General features: G+C 47.4%; 1 long non-coding RNA gene across 1 annotated transcript; it reads right to left on the bottom strand.

The window, feature by feature from the left end:
• Positions 1-1,814: 1,814 nt before the first annotated feature.
• On the bottom strand, positions 1,815-12,549 carry LOC148000816 (uncharacterized). The gene is made up of 4 exons (XR_015638223.1): positions 12,069-12,549; positions 10,696-10,789; positions 4,880-5,019; positions 1,815-3,377 (listed from the first exon to the last, which is right to left on the bottom strand). It is a non-coding gene; the product is annotated as an uncharacterized LOC148000816 (long non-coding RNA).
• Between the last annotated feature and the right edge of the window lie 1,921 nt (positions 12,550-14,470).

The raw sequence follows: 14,470 nt of genomic DNA, 5'->3' as shown, positions 1-14,470 counted from the left end.
TTCTAAGTATAGACTTAAAAGTGCTTCTCGTTGTATTGAAAACATCTCTGTCCAAGCTATCTAGCCAGCTCTCTGGACAGAAGAAAGAATATTCGTGCTTTTAACCTAAAACCATAGCTCTCGCTATGACACAGAGGCACGTCTACTCCAGCTGGTTACAGACCCTTAACCACCTTTTCTACACTTTGTATTTCATGACAGATTACACATGGTGGTAAAGATGCTATGTCTAAAACCTGTATTTCTTCTTGTAAACTTAAAAAAAGTTCGCATATGCCTAAGCGACTCTCCACTGTCACAGGCTAAATGGACTCCAGATACGTGTTGCAGTTAACAGATTCAGGTTTCTTGCCTGCTGCGGACTCCTCCTGAGGCTGGGTCTCTCTCCTTCCCTGGTCTTGGAACTTCCTCTCCACCAACCACTAGGACCGCACACCGGAGTTTCAAGCGTATACCCAAGATAAAGATTTCCCCCGAAGTTCCTTAACTTTACCTTCTGTCTCGAGTCTTTGTTCCAGCGGATTTCCAGCCAATGGCAGATTACAAACTGCTCCAAACTGAACCAGCGAGCCCGGAACGTACTGAAAGCCTATATAAACCAGATACTTCTGAGAGTTTCCGACTGACCTGGGCCCTTACTTTAGACCAGCTTTCCTGACAGCTCCCCAGGTGGTCCCACTGAACGCAGGCAGCAAGTGAAACAGACGTCCTGGCCTGACTCTTCTCTCCAATCCGGACCTTTGACTGATAATCCAGCCTTCCGGGGCCCTGACAACAACTTTTAATTTCAGTTACAGAAGAGATTAAATTAGCCCTGATCACCAACAACATTCTTTTTCTTAAGATGTATTTATTTATTTTATGTTTGTGAGCACACTGCTGTTCTCTTCAGACACACCCAAAGAGGGCAATCAGATCTCATGACAGATGGTTGTGAGCCACCATGTGGTTGCTGGGAATTGAACTCAGGACCTCTGGAAGCGCAGTCAGTGCTCTTAACCGCTGAGCCATCTCTCCAGCCCCGATCAACAAGATTCTTAATTTTTATTTTCCACATAGCAGCATATTAAGTGACCCTGGCTGAACTTGAATTAGCCCTGTAGCACTGGAAGGCTTTGAATTTCTGCCTTTGTCTGCCTGATGAGGAGTTGGAACAGGACATTGCCACCAGGATTGGCCAGACTAAAAGTGCTACGCTTACCCCGGGACTTGGGAGATCCCCAACGAGGGTTCTTGGCCTGATTTACAACATTAGGCAGACACATGTGCACACGCCTTTGTATCTTTGAACTAGGTACGGACTGGGTGAATTAAGTGGTAAAAATGACAGCCCCCAAATGGTTTTATGGATTAGTTTCGTTAGACCTTAAAAATTGCATAGTATGTTATTAAATATAAGGAACAAGGGGAGCTTCCCAGCGGGACCTAGCTGACCGCACCTCATCCTGCAGAGCCAGCGCCCCAGGTAATGTGGTCTGGGACGCCAAGCATCTTCCCACCAGGCGGCCTCACCCTCAGGAAGCTCAGGAGTGACCCAGACTGTGCTCTTCAGGGCCACGGACGGAGCAAAATGAAAAGCCATGCAAGGCTGAGGGTGGTTGCAGATTAAAGGATGTGAGAAGGGAACACGCCTGTGGTGGGGAATTCCAAATCCAACCCCTGTAAATAGCACGACCGGGGAAGGAAGGGCTGAACTCTGACCTTGGTTGTAACTTAAACAGGATCGACGCAGACTGTTTGACTTTCCTGAGTCTGAGATTTCTGTTTGGGGGAATATATACACAGAGATATTTGGTTAAATCCTGAAATAGTCAGGTGAGACACAAGCCTTTAATTCCATCACTCAGGAAACAGAGGTAGGAGGAGAATCTATTCCCTTTCCTTCCCTTCCCTTCCCTTCCCTTCCCTTCCCCTCCCCTCCCCTCCCCTCCCCTCCCCTCCCCTCCCCTCCCCTCCCCTTCTCCTCTGCTTTTGAGGCTGGTTTAGTTTAGTCCTAGCTGGCTTGGGTCCACAGCAATCCTCCTGACTCAATTTGAGTGCACATGCTACTATGTTGAGCTTGGCTTCTTTAGTAAAATACACTTTTTAGATTACTATATTGTTTAATTAGGGGAGCATATATAAGCCACTGTTTGTATAGTGGTCAAAAGACGACCTGTGGAAGTTGATTTCTTTTTCCTTTCTTCATGTGGGTTCCAGACAGGCAGCAAGCCCCTTTCCCTGATGAGCCTTTCATCATCAGCCTAACATAATGTTTTAAAAATCCATCCTAGCTGTAGCATATGTCAATACTTATCTTTTAAGATGACTGAATACTATTTTCCTGTATGGAAGACCTATTTCGTTTTCCTGTTTGCTGACAGCCATGAGTGATTTCTGCTTCTGGCTATCTGCTCTGCTGGACATATAAGTGTACATAGGCACAACAACTTGTTCCTAAGCCTGCTTCCAGTTTTATCGGGTGCATACCTGGGAATGGAATTATTGTGTCACGTTGCTAATTCGTGTTTAACTTCGAAAGAAACTCACGAAGTGTCTGCACCTACTTCCAAATTTTGTTTTTAAAAATGTTCTCAGAGCTTGAAAATACTTCAAAGGAAAAAAAAATTAACCCAGAGGTGGTGGCACGCGCCTTTACTCTGAGCACTCAGAAGGAAGAGGCCGGTAAATCTCTGAGTTTGAGGTCAGCTGGGTCCAGGATGGCCAGAGCTGCGCAGAGAAGCCCCGTCTTGAAAAAACAAAAACAAACAAACAAACAAACAAACAAAAAATTTAAAAAGTAGCCCTTCCATCTGGGCAGAAGGGAAAGGAGGCCTAAGCGCAGGAGGATGGGCTGGGATGCCAGGTGCTTGGTTAGCCACAGGGGCAGATGCATTGTGGGATTGGGAAAGCCTGGGACGGAGCTTGGTGGCTTGCTGGGGATTCCAGAGCAGGTGAAAAGTGCCCCTAGAGCATTCCCTGACTAAGTCAGACCCGGAAGGGAAGAGAGGCCTTCTTTCCTTCTTTGGAAGGTTTCTGTCTACAGATTCCCTTTACTAGTCGCACGCAGGAGCGAGCGCGGGCAGGGAACTGCGCGCCTGTGAATGGGCATCCTGTGAAACTGAGGTTTTCTTCAGGAACTATTCCTGACTAATGTGTGTTGAACCTGCGCAGGTTAAACTCAGATGTTGTGGGCACACTGCTGCAACTCCAGCACTCGGGAGGCAGGAGGATAAGCTTAGTGATTGCCTGAGGCCCCCTGGCTCCTGTGCACACCCCTTTGGTCAGTCCTTAGGAACAGTTGTTGTTGCATGGTGGCACACACATGCCAGCACTTGGGGCACTGAGTCAGGAGAATTCCGACTTCCAGTCCAGCCTGGACTACTTAGTGAGACCCTCTGTCAAAAAAGAAAGGAGATGATGAAGAAGAAGGTTAGAAATCCTGTTGGAATTATTATCAAGCAAGTGTGCCAGGGAGTTTCGTCAACCTGACACCAAGTAGAGGTCCTTGGGAATCTTAACCGACAAGAAGCTCACATCAGATTGCCTATAGGAAACTCTGTGGAACCTTTCTTGATTGATGACTAATGTGAGAGGGCCTGGTTATGGTGGACTGTGCTACCCTTGGACACATGGTCCTGGGTTACATAAAACAAGAGAATTGAGTAATCAGAGCACAGAGAGCCAGCCAGTAAGCACCACCTTTTGTGGTTCTGCTGCAGTTCCCACCCCCAGACACCAGCCTCGCGTTTCTGCCCTGGATGGATCCTAATGGATTGTAATGTAAAATGTAAACCCCAAACCCTTTCCTCCCCACATTGCTTTCGATCACATCAACAAAGAATAAACTAGGAAACTGGTGGTTCGAATAGAAATAGCCCCCAGAGGTTCATATGTTCAAATGCATGGTCATCAGGGAGTGACACTACTTGAGAGAGATTGGGAAGTGTGGCCTTGTTGGAGTAGGTGTGTCACTGAGGGTGGGCTTCCAGATTTGAAGGGCTCGACCCAGGCTCAATATCTTTTCTTCCTGCTGCTGCTTGTAGATCCAAATGTAGACTCCCAGCTATGTCTCCAGCACAATGTCTGCCTGCATGCTGCCGTGCTCCCCACCAGGACAATAATGGACTGAACCTCTGACACTGTAAGCCAGCCACAATTAAATGCCTTCCGTTAGAATGCTTGCCGTGGTTCTTGTGTCTCTTCACAGCATTGACTAAGAGGGACACCAAGGCACTGTTTTAAAATGGAAACACCTAGGTTTGGGGGACTCCAATTTTGGAACGGTAATAAATGTCTGCATGGAAAGATGGGAATGTGAAACACACTGGGGAGGGTTGCCTACACCAGCGGGAGTTTTAAGGATTGCGTGCTCTCAGACAGTTGAACGACTTCTTCCGGTATCACCGAGAGACTGTGTTCTCTATAGTAACTGAGGGGAATTAAAGTTGTTTCTTATCCTCTGTGATGACTTAAGTGAGAGGTGCTGTCTTAGTTAGGGTTTTACTGCTGTGAACAGACACCGTGACCAAGGCGACTTGTAGACAGCATTTCCTTGGGGCTGGCTTGCAGGTTTAGTGGTTCCGTCCATTATCATCAGGGTGAGAGCATGGCAGCGTCCAGGCAGGCATGGTGTAGGAGGAGCTGAGAGTTCTACATCTTCATCTGAAGGCTGCTAGGAGAAGATAGGCCTCCAGACAGCTAGGACGAGGGAATTAAAGCTCACACCCACAGTGACACGCCCACTCCAACAAGGCCACACCTCCTAATGGTGCTGCACCCTGGTCCAAGCATCACCAGGTGCAAACCATCACGGGTGCCCCCTAGTAGGTCCAGTTGGTAACACTGTGTGGGTGGGTTATAGACCCTTTAGGAGTTGCAGTCTGGCTGGAGGACTTACCCCCCTTATACTTCTATTTTTCCATCTCCTTCCTGCTCACTCTCTCTGCTCAAGTGTGGATAAAATGTGACCTGCTGGTTTCCGGTTCCTGCTGCCACACCTTGCTGTCCTGCCATTATGGAATCTTCTTCTCTCTGGAACTGTAAGCCAAAACAAACCCTTTCTTAAGTGACTTTTAATGGTGGTATTTATCCCAGCAAACAGAAAGGCAAACAATACATCCCCAAGTAGGCACTGACTATGCCTGGAGTGGGAAGCATCCTACTGAAGATGTGGTTTCCGACCCTGGAGACAGAGAGGGAACCCTCCCCATGGGAGAGCAGAGTCCTGGTAAGCTGTGAGCCAGTCATCTGCAATCCCCATGTGTGCCCAGGTTGGAGGGGATGCCTGGGAGGCTGACTGGGAGGATGTACCTTCCTTAGCTGTCCACCCATGACCCTGGGATTAAGACCATGTGACCCTCCGTGAATGGATGCTCTGGGAAACATCTTCAGATAACCGTCTGGTGAGGACTGAGGGACATCATTAGGACATTTGGAGACCTGCTGGGATCCATGGGGCTAGCATGCTAAAAATAATTGGAGAGGTTTTCTAAAATGTGGAAGCAGATTTAGGGGCTCTTCTGGAAATGAAGCAGAAGCCGGGGCCCGGATGGTTCTATTTAAAGATGTGCAGTGTCAGGTCTGCTCCTGTGGATTTGCATATGAGAACTGTTAGGACATATATTGCAGTGTGTGGGTGGGGTACCTGGTGGGCCCATGCAAGGTGTCTGCTGAGAAATCACACCAGGTGACAGACCTGGTACACTGGAGGTTTATTTAGGGAAATGGGAGGGAGCGAGGGCCTGGAGAAGGGGTAGAGGCAGACAGACAGGAGAAGAGCCATGAGGCCAGAGAAGCAGGACAGAGAAGGACGGGGGTGAGGGGAGGAACATGTGGTAACAGAGAAAGAGAGGGAGAAAGAACTGGCATGTCAAGCAGTCTTTTCATAAGCCAGGCCACCTGTACCTGGCAGTGACAGGTAATGACAGCAGGCTAGGTCCCTGGGAGGAGCCTAGAGTAATCACCTGTAAGCTAACAAGAACTTTGTTCCCAATCAGTTGAGGGATGAGGGTCTAACTTGCGGGAGAACTTACTCCTCCCACATCCCTCTGCAAAGCGGCAGCCATCCAGGGAGTGGACAGTGCTGGGGCTGACAGAGGTCCCCAACTGTCCCTTTGAATAGAGGAAGAGCAAAAAGAAGGCTTTCAGGACCAATTTACAAATTTCTTCTTCTGGGGAGAAATGAAATCAATGGGGCTAGGAAAAACTATGAGACAGAGCGTAGTGGGGAGGGGAGGGAGAGGAATCAGACTGCTTTGTTCAGAGCGGCGGCTTAACAAGACTGTTTAAGTCACATCTGGTCCACATCTTTATACACCAGTGGACAAAAGCAACTAGACATCTCTGCTCACATGTCATAATAATGGTAGCCATGTACTTTCCATGGCTGTCTCACCGGGTGCGGCAGCTCTTTAGAAAGAGCTGAGGTAGAAGTTAAAAAGCAGGTGTTAGCTACACTTTAGTAACCGAGGGAGGAGGGATGCTTCAGGATCTTTTGGAACCAGAGAGAACGGGCAGGGACAGGTATGCGCTGTAATCCTCCCAATAGTTAACTTGTCTACAGAGCAGGACCCCACCTTACTCATGGGTTGGGGAATGGGGACTTTAGGGGAGGTTCTGGTGTGCGATGATCCCTGATAAATACTCAAGAGGAGCGCTCATAGAAGGTTCTGTGCACCTCTGGTTTACCGTGGTTGGTTGCAGTTTTAGCCTGGGACTCAGGTAGGCTGGCCTCAAACTGGGTGTGTAGCTTCTGACCTAGAAGTTCTAATCCTCCTGTCTCTACCTCCTGGGTACAGTTCTGTGATTACAGGCAATCAGTGCTTTATGTAGTGCAGGGGATTGAACCCAGGGCCTTGTACATAGTAGGCAAGTACCTAACAATTGAACTGTATCAGCATCTTCTGGTTTGGACTTTTAAAAATGTATGTGTGTGTGAACTGAGAACGGGACCCCCCATTGAAGGAATCAGAGAAAGGACTGGAAGAGCTTGAAGGGGCTCGAGACCCCATATGAACAACAATGCCAACCAACCAGAGCTTCCAGGGACTAAGCCACTACCCAAAGATTATACATGGACTGACCCTGGCCTCCAACCTCATAGGTAGCAATGAATAGCCTAGTAAGGGCACCAGTGGAAGGGGAAGCCCTGGGTCCTGTCAAGACGGAACCCCCAGTGAACGTGATTGTTGAGGGGAGGGCGGTAATGGGGGGAGGATGGGGAGGGGAACACCCATAGAGAAGGGTTAGGGGGATGTTGTCCCGGAAACTGGGAAAGGGAATAGCAATCGAAATGTAAATAAGAAATACTCAAGTTAATAAAGAAAAAAAATAATTAAGAAAAATGTGTATGGGTGTGTGTGACACATGTGGTACACATGGAGACCTGAAGTTGTCACTTTGTGTCTTCTGATGTTACCCTTCATTTCATGTTTTAATCAAGTACACTATTTTTTTTTTTTTTTGGTTCTTTTTTTCGGAGCTGGGGACTGAACCCAGGGCCTTGCGCTTCCTAGGTAAGCGCTCTACCACTGAGCTAAATCCCCAGCCCCAAAGTACACTATTTTTATATTAATTAGTTATTTCCAATAAATGCACACACACACACACACACACACACACACACACACACACACACACTCCATGGTGTGTATGTAGAAATCAGCAGACAATTTGGGGGAGTCGGTTCTCTCCTTCTGCCCTGTGGGTTCTGGGGACTGAGCTCAGATCAGAAAGCGCCTTTATTTGCTGAGCCATTTCCCTGGTCCTCTGCTTTGTCTTTAAGGCAGGATCTCTCAGTGAACCCCGAGCTCACCCAGCTTGCCTCATCCCAGTTCTCCCTCCTGAGTGCTGGAGTTACAGGTAACAGACGTGCCTGCCTGGCTTCTATGGGGCCATTAAACCTGTTTTGCATTTTTAAACAGTAAATTCTAGAAACTCATGGATATCCCAATTCCTGTTACTTGTTAGGAAGCAGATCTCCAGGTAAGGGCTTGATTGGTGCTTCCTGACTTGGGCCTGGGGCAGTCAGGAAGACTGCAGGGGCTGAGCAGTGTGGAAGGAAGGTCCTCCAAGGGGAGTTAGCCCTTCAGCTGCTTTTGCTGCTCTTTGCTTTTTGAGACAGGCCTTGCTCTCCAGCCCAGACTGGCCTCTACCTTTCAATTCTCTTTTAGCAATCTCACTAGTGCTGGGATTATGGGCGTGGTCCCCGTAGCTGCCAATCCATTCATCCTCCTCAGCCGGAGGCAGGTAACGGATTTGAGTGGGACTGAGAAATGCCTGTGAGTGCCACTGGGTGGCGCTAGTGGAGTGTGCTGGGGTCGAAGTGTTGCCAGCGTTTTGGACTCTAAACACACACACACACACACACACACACACACACACACACACACACACACACACACACACCACACACACAGAGAGAGAGAGAGAGAGAGAGAGAGAGAGAGAGAGAGAGAGAGAGAGCGCATCGTGAGGGTGACGGAAGCAAGGAGTAGAGAAAGAGTTATCCAAAAGATAAAAGACAGGCATACCTACAAGGGCACTAAGGGACAGAGGCTCTCACTTGCTGGGAAGAAAGGTGGACATAACCCTGGCTGGTCAGGGGCTCACTCTTGCTTGCTCCATGGTTCTGGACTTCCTGATTTAGGTACCAGCTGACCTCCAATTCGCTGGCACAGACAAAGCTTTTAAAGAGGACCCACCCGAGAACCAGAATTGTGTTATTATTATTCTGGGTTTTTGACGTAAAGTCCTAGACTGGCCTGGACCTCGGTATGTAGCTCAGGCTGGCCTTGAACTCAGCACATTAAGTCCTAGGATGACAGGCATGAGGAGTTGAGGCTTTAAACAGGAAAAAAAGTAGTTGGGCGTTTTATCCCAGAATAAAAAGACACAGAATTTTGAACATAATTTTACTGTCTAACAAGGTTTAGATTATAAACCAGGTATGGCAGTGCATGCCTTAAATCCCAGCGCTCAGAAGGCGGAGGCAGGTGAATTTCTGAGTTCAGGGCCAGTTCAGGCTAGCCAGTACTGAGTCCTTGTTTCATTTTTTTTTTTTTCCGGAGCTGGGGACTGAACCCAGGGCCTTACGCTTGCTAGGCAAGTGCTCTACCACTGAGCTAAATCCCCAACCCCTGAGTCCTTGTTTCAAAAGAACAAAACAAACAAACAAAATAGATACTAATTTTAGCTATAGGCTAATTCTAAGAACAAAGAATGTGACACATTTTGTCCTGTTTTCTATTGAAGTTGAATAGTGTCCATCAGGCACCATGCTATATGTCTGCAGATGACAGCTACTTTAAGGCATTGCAGAGGTAGGATCAGGAGTTCAAAGCCAGCCTGGGACATATCCTTCATTTTGTGTTTGTCCTTATTTTTTTCTCACTTTTTGCTTTCATTTCATGTATTAAAAAGTCATTCCTGGGCTGGAGAGCTGGCTCAGTGGTTAAGAGCACTGACTGCTCTTCCAGAGGTCCTGAGTTCAATTCCCAGCAACCACATGGTGGCTCACAACCATCTGTAAAAGAGATCTGATGCCCTCTTCTGGTGTGTCTGAAGACAGCTACAGTGTACTTATATATGATAAATAAATACATCTTTAAAAAAAAAAGTCATTCCTCCCCCCAAATCCTTGAGGGCCTTATCAAAGTGTAAAGGCCGTCTGTGGCTCCTGCCCGTTTACAAAGACTGTCTGTGTCTTTGTGGCTGTTTGGTTTGTTTTCTCTAGGTGGCCTCCATCTTGTCTTACTCAAGCCTGGATATCGCTTCCCTGGGCTTCACCATGCCCTTTGCAGGATGTGAACTTCACCTGTGATCCGGTTTGCAGTGCGTCTAAATTTTAATTTTCTATACTATTAAGAACCACAGAAATGTCAGTGTATTTTGTGGAGATGTCTGATGGCCTGCAACAGGCAGAGCTGGTACAAGACTGTGCTATGGTCTTCTGCCAAATTATCTTTTATTTATTTATTATTTATTTATTTATTTATTCTATTTATTTATTTAGACAAAGTTTCTCTGTGTAACCCTGGCTGTCCCTGGAACCAGCTCTATAGACTAGACTGGTTTCAAGCACAGAGACCTGCCTCTGCCTCCCGAATGCTGGTGTTAAAGGCACGTGCCACCACTGCCCAGCTGTTTAAAAATGTCTTTATGTTATGGAAGCCATTGTTCACGGTCAAGTCACCCGTAAGCACATGGGTACAAATATCCAGAAGACAGCTACTGTTTCTTGAGTAAGAATGCAGCTCAAGGTTTGTGTAAACAGATTTCTGTGGCCAGAAATGTGACTGAACCCCCACAGACCCCCTGAGAACAGGTTTTGCTATCTATGTAGCCCAAGATAAGCCCTGAATTTACAGCAATCCTGCCCCAGTCTCCTAAGTGCTGGGATTAGATGTACACCATCATGCTCTGCTTGAAAACCACTTTAAATAGGCAATTGTAGTGGGATGGGAACGATGCCAATGAGAGCAGGAAAGTATTGATCAGAACAGATCATTCGCAATCCAGTAGAGAATATGCTGTATTAGTCAGGGTCCTCTAGAGGAACAGAAATGAAAGAATGCATGAATACATATGCACATATTACACACACACGTACACACACACACACACACACACACACACACACACACACTCGAGGGCTTACTAGGTTGGTTTACATGATAGATAGCCTGGGTATTCAAATAGCATCTTTCTTCATACCAGAGAGGCTGAGGTTGGCACTTGCTGGCTGGCTACCTCAGGAGTCCCAACCAGAAGGCATGAAGAATCCAGAGCCACTGGTCCTTAATTCACCCTGGAAGGTCAAAGAAGCTGGTTAGTTTCTAAGGTCAGTGAAGGAATGTGGCAGCCATAGCCACACAGCAGTAGCACAGATGTACTCACGCATAAGAGACTCGGGCAAGCAGACGAAAAGAAAGGCTCCCCACCCCCTTGTTAAAAATATATCTGGACCACAACTGGAAGGTGCAGCCACATTTAGGGTGAGTCTTCCTACTTCAATAAACCTGGCCAAGAAAATCTTCACAAGTGTGCCCAGTAACTCATCTTTTAGCTGACACCAGATCCAGTCAAACTGACAGCCAAGATTAACCACCACAGATGGGAGACTCCTGGACCCTTCTGACTAATGAGAAATGAGGCATTTACGTGGGCTCAGGAGTGCCCCAGATGCTAACAAAAGGGAAAGAGTCACTGTATAGCCTGGCTGACTCCAAGGTGGGGACAGCATGTTAATGTGTACCACACAAGAAGCTGCAACAGAGGGTTGGAAAGATGGCTCGGTGGTTCAGAGCACTGATGACTGCTCTTCCAGGGGTCCTGAGTTCAAATCCCAGCAACCACATGGTGGCTCACGATCATGTGTAATGAGATCTGATGCCCTCTTCTGGTGCCTGAAGACAGCTACAGTGTACTCATACATGTAAAAAAAAAAATTTTTTTTTTTTTTTAAAGACGCTGCAATGGACAGAACCCAGCACCATATCAGTAGTATTGCTGCCTGAATCTCATCAAGGGAAACTGAGTCACACCAAGATGGGATGGAAGAAAATAATGAAAGAGTGAGTGAGGTGTTCAGGTTGAAGGAGCATGGAGAGAAGACAGACAGGACTCACGTTGCCCAGTTCTGTCACTATTGAGAGAAGCCTGTGGGCTGTGGGCTGCACCTATGCTAACTTGTTACTTGTACTCATGCTAACCTTTAAAATGGCCACATTGTATAAAGAAACTTGCCCTCCTTTGAAAGGAAATGTATCCTAGAACTTTCAGGCATCGGTTCCGTTAGGTCTGCAGCTCTCAGATGGTCCGGGAGCAAAGCACTCTGGGGACGTTCCCTGCATATTTCTATGTGAGATTCCTGTTATTTATTTACTAATTTTGTATTTTAAAAAATTACTATTATTACTATTTTAGTTATTCGCTTTATATCCAGCTCACTGACCCACTCCTGGTCACCCCCTCCCAGTGACCCTTTCCCACAATTCTTTCCTCCCCCTTCTCCTCTGAGCAGGTGGAGGTCCCCTTGCGTTTCCCCCCACTTCTGGTCTCTGCAAAGCTAGGGCCCGCAATCTTACCTCCTATTCTTCCGTAAGAACCCCCAAGCTGTTTGGCTGTGGGTGTCTGTATCTGTCTGCATCAGCTGCTGTTCCTCTCAGAGGACAGCCATGCTAGGCTCCTTTCTGTAGCACGGAGGAGATTCCTTTATTTTAAGGATGGAGGTTGTGCAAATCCGTCTGAGACCCGCAGGTGGAGCGGGAGAGCAGGACAGGAAGTGGGCTTACTCTCCGTTCAGAGCCAGCCTTTGTGTATAGAAGTGGGGTTGGGACTGGAGATGTTGCTTGGGCAAAGACGGCTAGAAAAGCAGAAGACAGGGCTGAGGTTCCTGGAGGAGTTTCTACAAATCCCGGAGAGTTGGAGAAATGGAGGAGCGAAGTGTGGTTTCAAACCTCAGAAAAGGTGGTGTGGCCTTAGGAATGAGATTCGAGTTGGAGCCTGGTGGTGTGGAGAGACAGCGGTGCCGTTGGGGTGTGCTGAATTGGAGAACAATCTGGCAGTGACCTGGAGCTCCAAACGTGGCTCTTGAATTCCAGCCACTGTGATTCATCTCCCCAGATGTGGGATTTGACGTCAAGGGCTGACAATTCCACCAGGATGCAGTATGAACTCGTGCCTTGGGGACTGCCTGCTTCAAGGCCAGAGAACAACCGAGACTCGGGAGAGAGAGAAGAGGCTTTGGAGACGCTGGAATGGGCGTGGAAGAGCTTGCAAGGGGGGAGGAGAAGTGGCCAGAGGCCCCCAGGGAAACCAGACAAAGCTCATTTTTTTTTCCTGTTCACCAAATCAGAGGGGCTTCCTACTTATTTTTTTAAATTCTGATACTCACACACACATGCACACACACATTACACATACACACAGTCCACGTGATACCCTTTAGTTAAATTTTAGCCAAAGCCTTGGCCGAGCAGCTGTCAGAAAGGAGGCAGTGTGGAATGAAGAGCCTGAGGTCTTCTTCCTCGTGTTTAAATCTCCCGTCTACCATTTACCAGTCATAACCCTGGGGAGATTACTGAACAGGCTGGACTTTCACCCTCTCCATCTGTTTGTCCGAGACATCAGATTCCCCACTCCCAGCATTGTCATGAGGGTTAAAAATGTTATATCTGAGGGGCTGGAGAGATGGCTCAGTGGTTGGGGGCACTGAATGCTCTACCAGGAGGCCCTAGGTTCGAGTCCCAGCACCTACATGGCAGCTCACAACTATCTGTAACTCCAATATCTGACACTCTAACAGACATATATTCAGTCAAAATGCTAATGCACATGAAATAAAGGTAAATATTTTTTTTAAAACGTGTTACTACTTGATGACACTTGGGGTGGTGGCTAGTGTGCTGTGAATACATGTGTTACTAAATTGGTGTGACCCTAAGTGAGCTCCTGACCATGCAGTCCAACCATCCATGCTACTGTCAGTGTTGCTGAGTAAGTCACAGTAATTAACACTCTTCAAGTGTCATTCCCGCAGGCTTTAACCCTTTCATGTTTAGGCCAGCTTAACCATTCACACTGAAGGATTAGACCCAGGATGTAATCCTCAAATAGAGGACTGACTTCCTGCTGGGACCGACCCCCTTGGATTTCCTTTTCCACCCCATTAGCTCTCAGGACACTGGAAGAGTTGGGCTCTTCATATGAAACATACAAGGAAGGTCCTGTCAGAATGTAGACTTTCCATGGGCCTGGTCATGCCTGTAACCCCAGCTTTTGGGGGAGCTGAGTTAGGTGGAGCAGGAAGCTGGAGGGGGGAAGAGTGAAGTTTTAAACCCAGCTGGCTTTATGTTTATGGATATCCTGGGCTACTTAACAAGATCCCGTCTCAAAGTAGAACTTAAGAGGCCTGGGGGAACACTTGTTTGGTATACAGAAAATTCTGGATTTAATTCCCACTAAGGAAAAACAGAACAAACAAACAAACAGCGAAAAACATAAACAAAAGAAAGAAAAAAGGAAAAAGAAAAGCTGATTTTGTTGCGACATTAACAGCATTTGAGGACATTGGTAGCTAAAACGAACCGGTCATCTAAGTGCGAACACTGTGTGACTCTGCTCATGGGATGTATTGGAATAGTCAAGCCTATACAGATAGAAGGTGCCTGGTGCCGGGCATGGAGGCCTCCAATCCTAACAACTCAGGAGGCTGAGGAACTAGGACCACAATGTTAGTCAGCTTGGGAAACTGTTGGGAAAATGTATGAAGGATTGGCGAGGTAGTTCAGTGATAGAGGCTTCCCTTACCCTGTATGGGGCCCTGGGCTGGATCTCCAACATGCAGGAGACAAAACAAAAAAAATAACAAGGAAGAAAGAAGAACAAAAAGGTGGAAAGTGGCCTGCTTGGTGTGTGTGCGGTTTGTATTTTATGCGTCCTGTGGATGGGCTTTGGGGAGGACCACAAATCAGTGTGGAAACAGTCT

Source organism: Rattus norvegicus, chromosome 15 (genome assembly GCF_021556685.1).
Source record: "Rattus norvegicus strain SHRSP/BbbUtx chromosome 15, alternate assembly SHRSP_T2T, whole genome shotgun sequence".
NCBI lineage: Eukaryota > Metazoa > Chordata > Mammalia > Rodentia > Muridae > Rattus > Rattus norvegicus.
The sequence above is the reverse complement of the archived record's forward strand: the minus strand, read 5'-3'. Positions and strand labels throughout refer to the sequence as shown.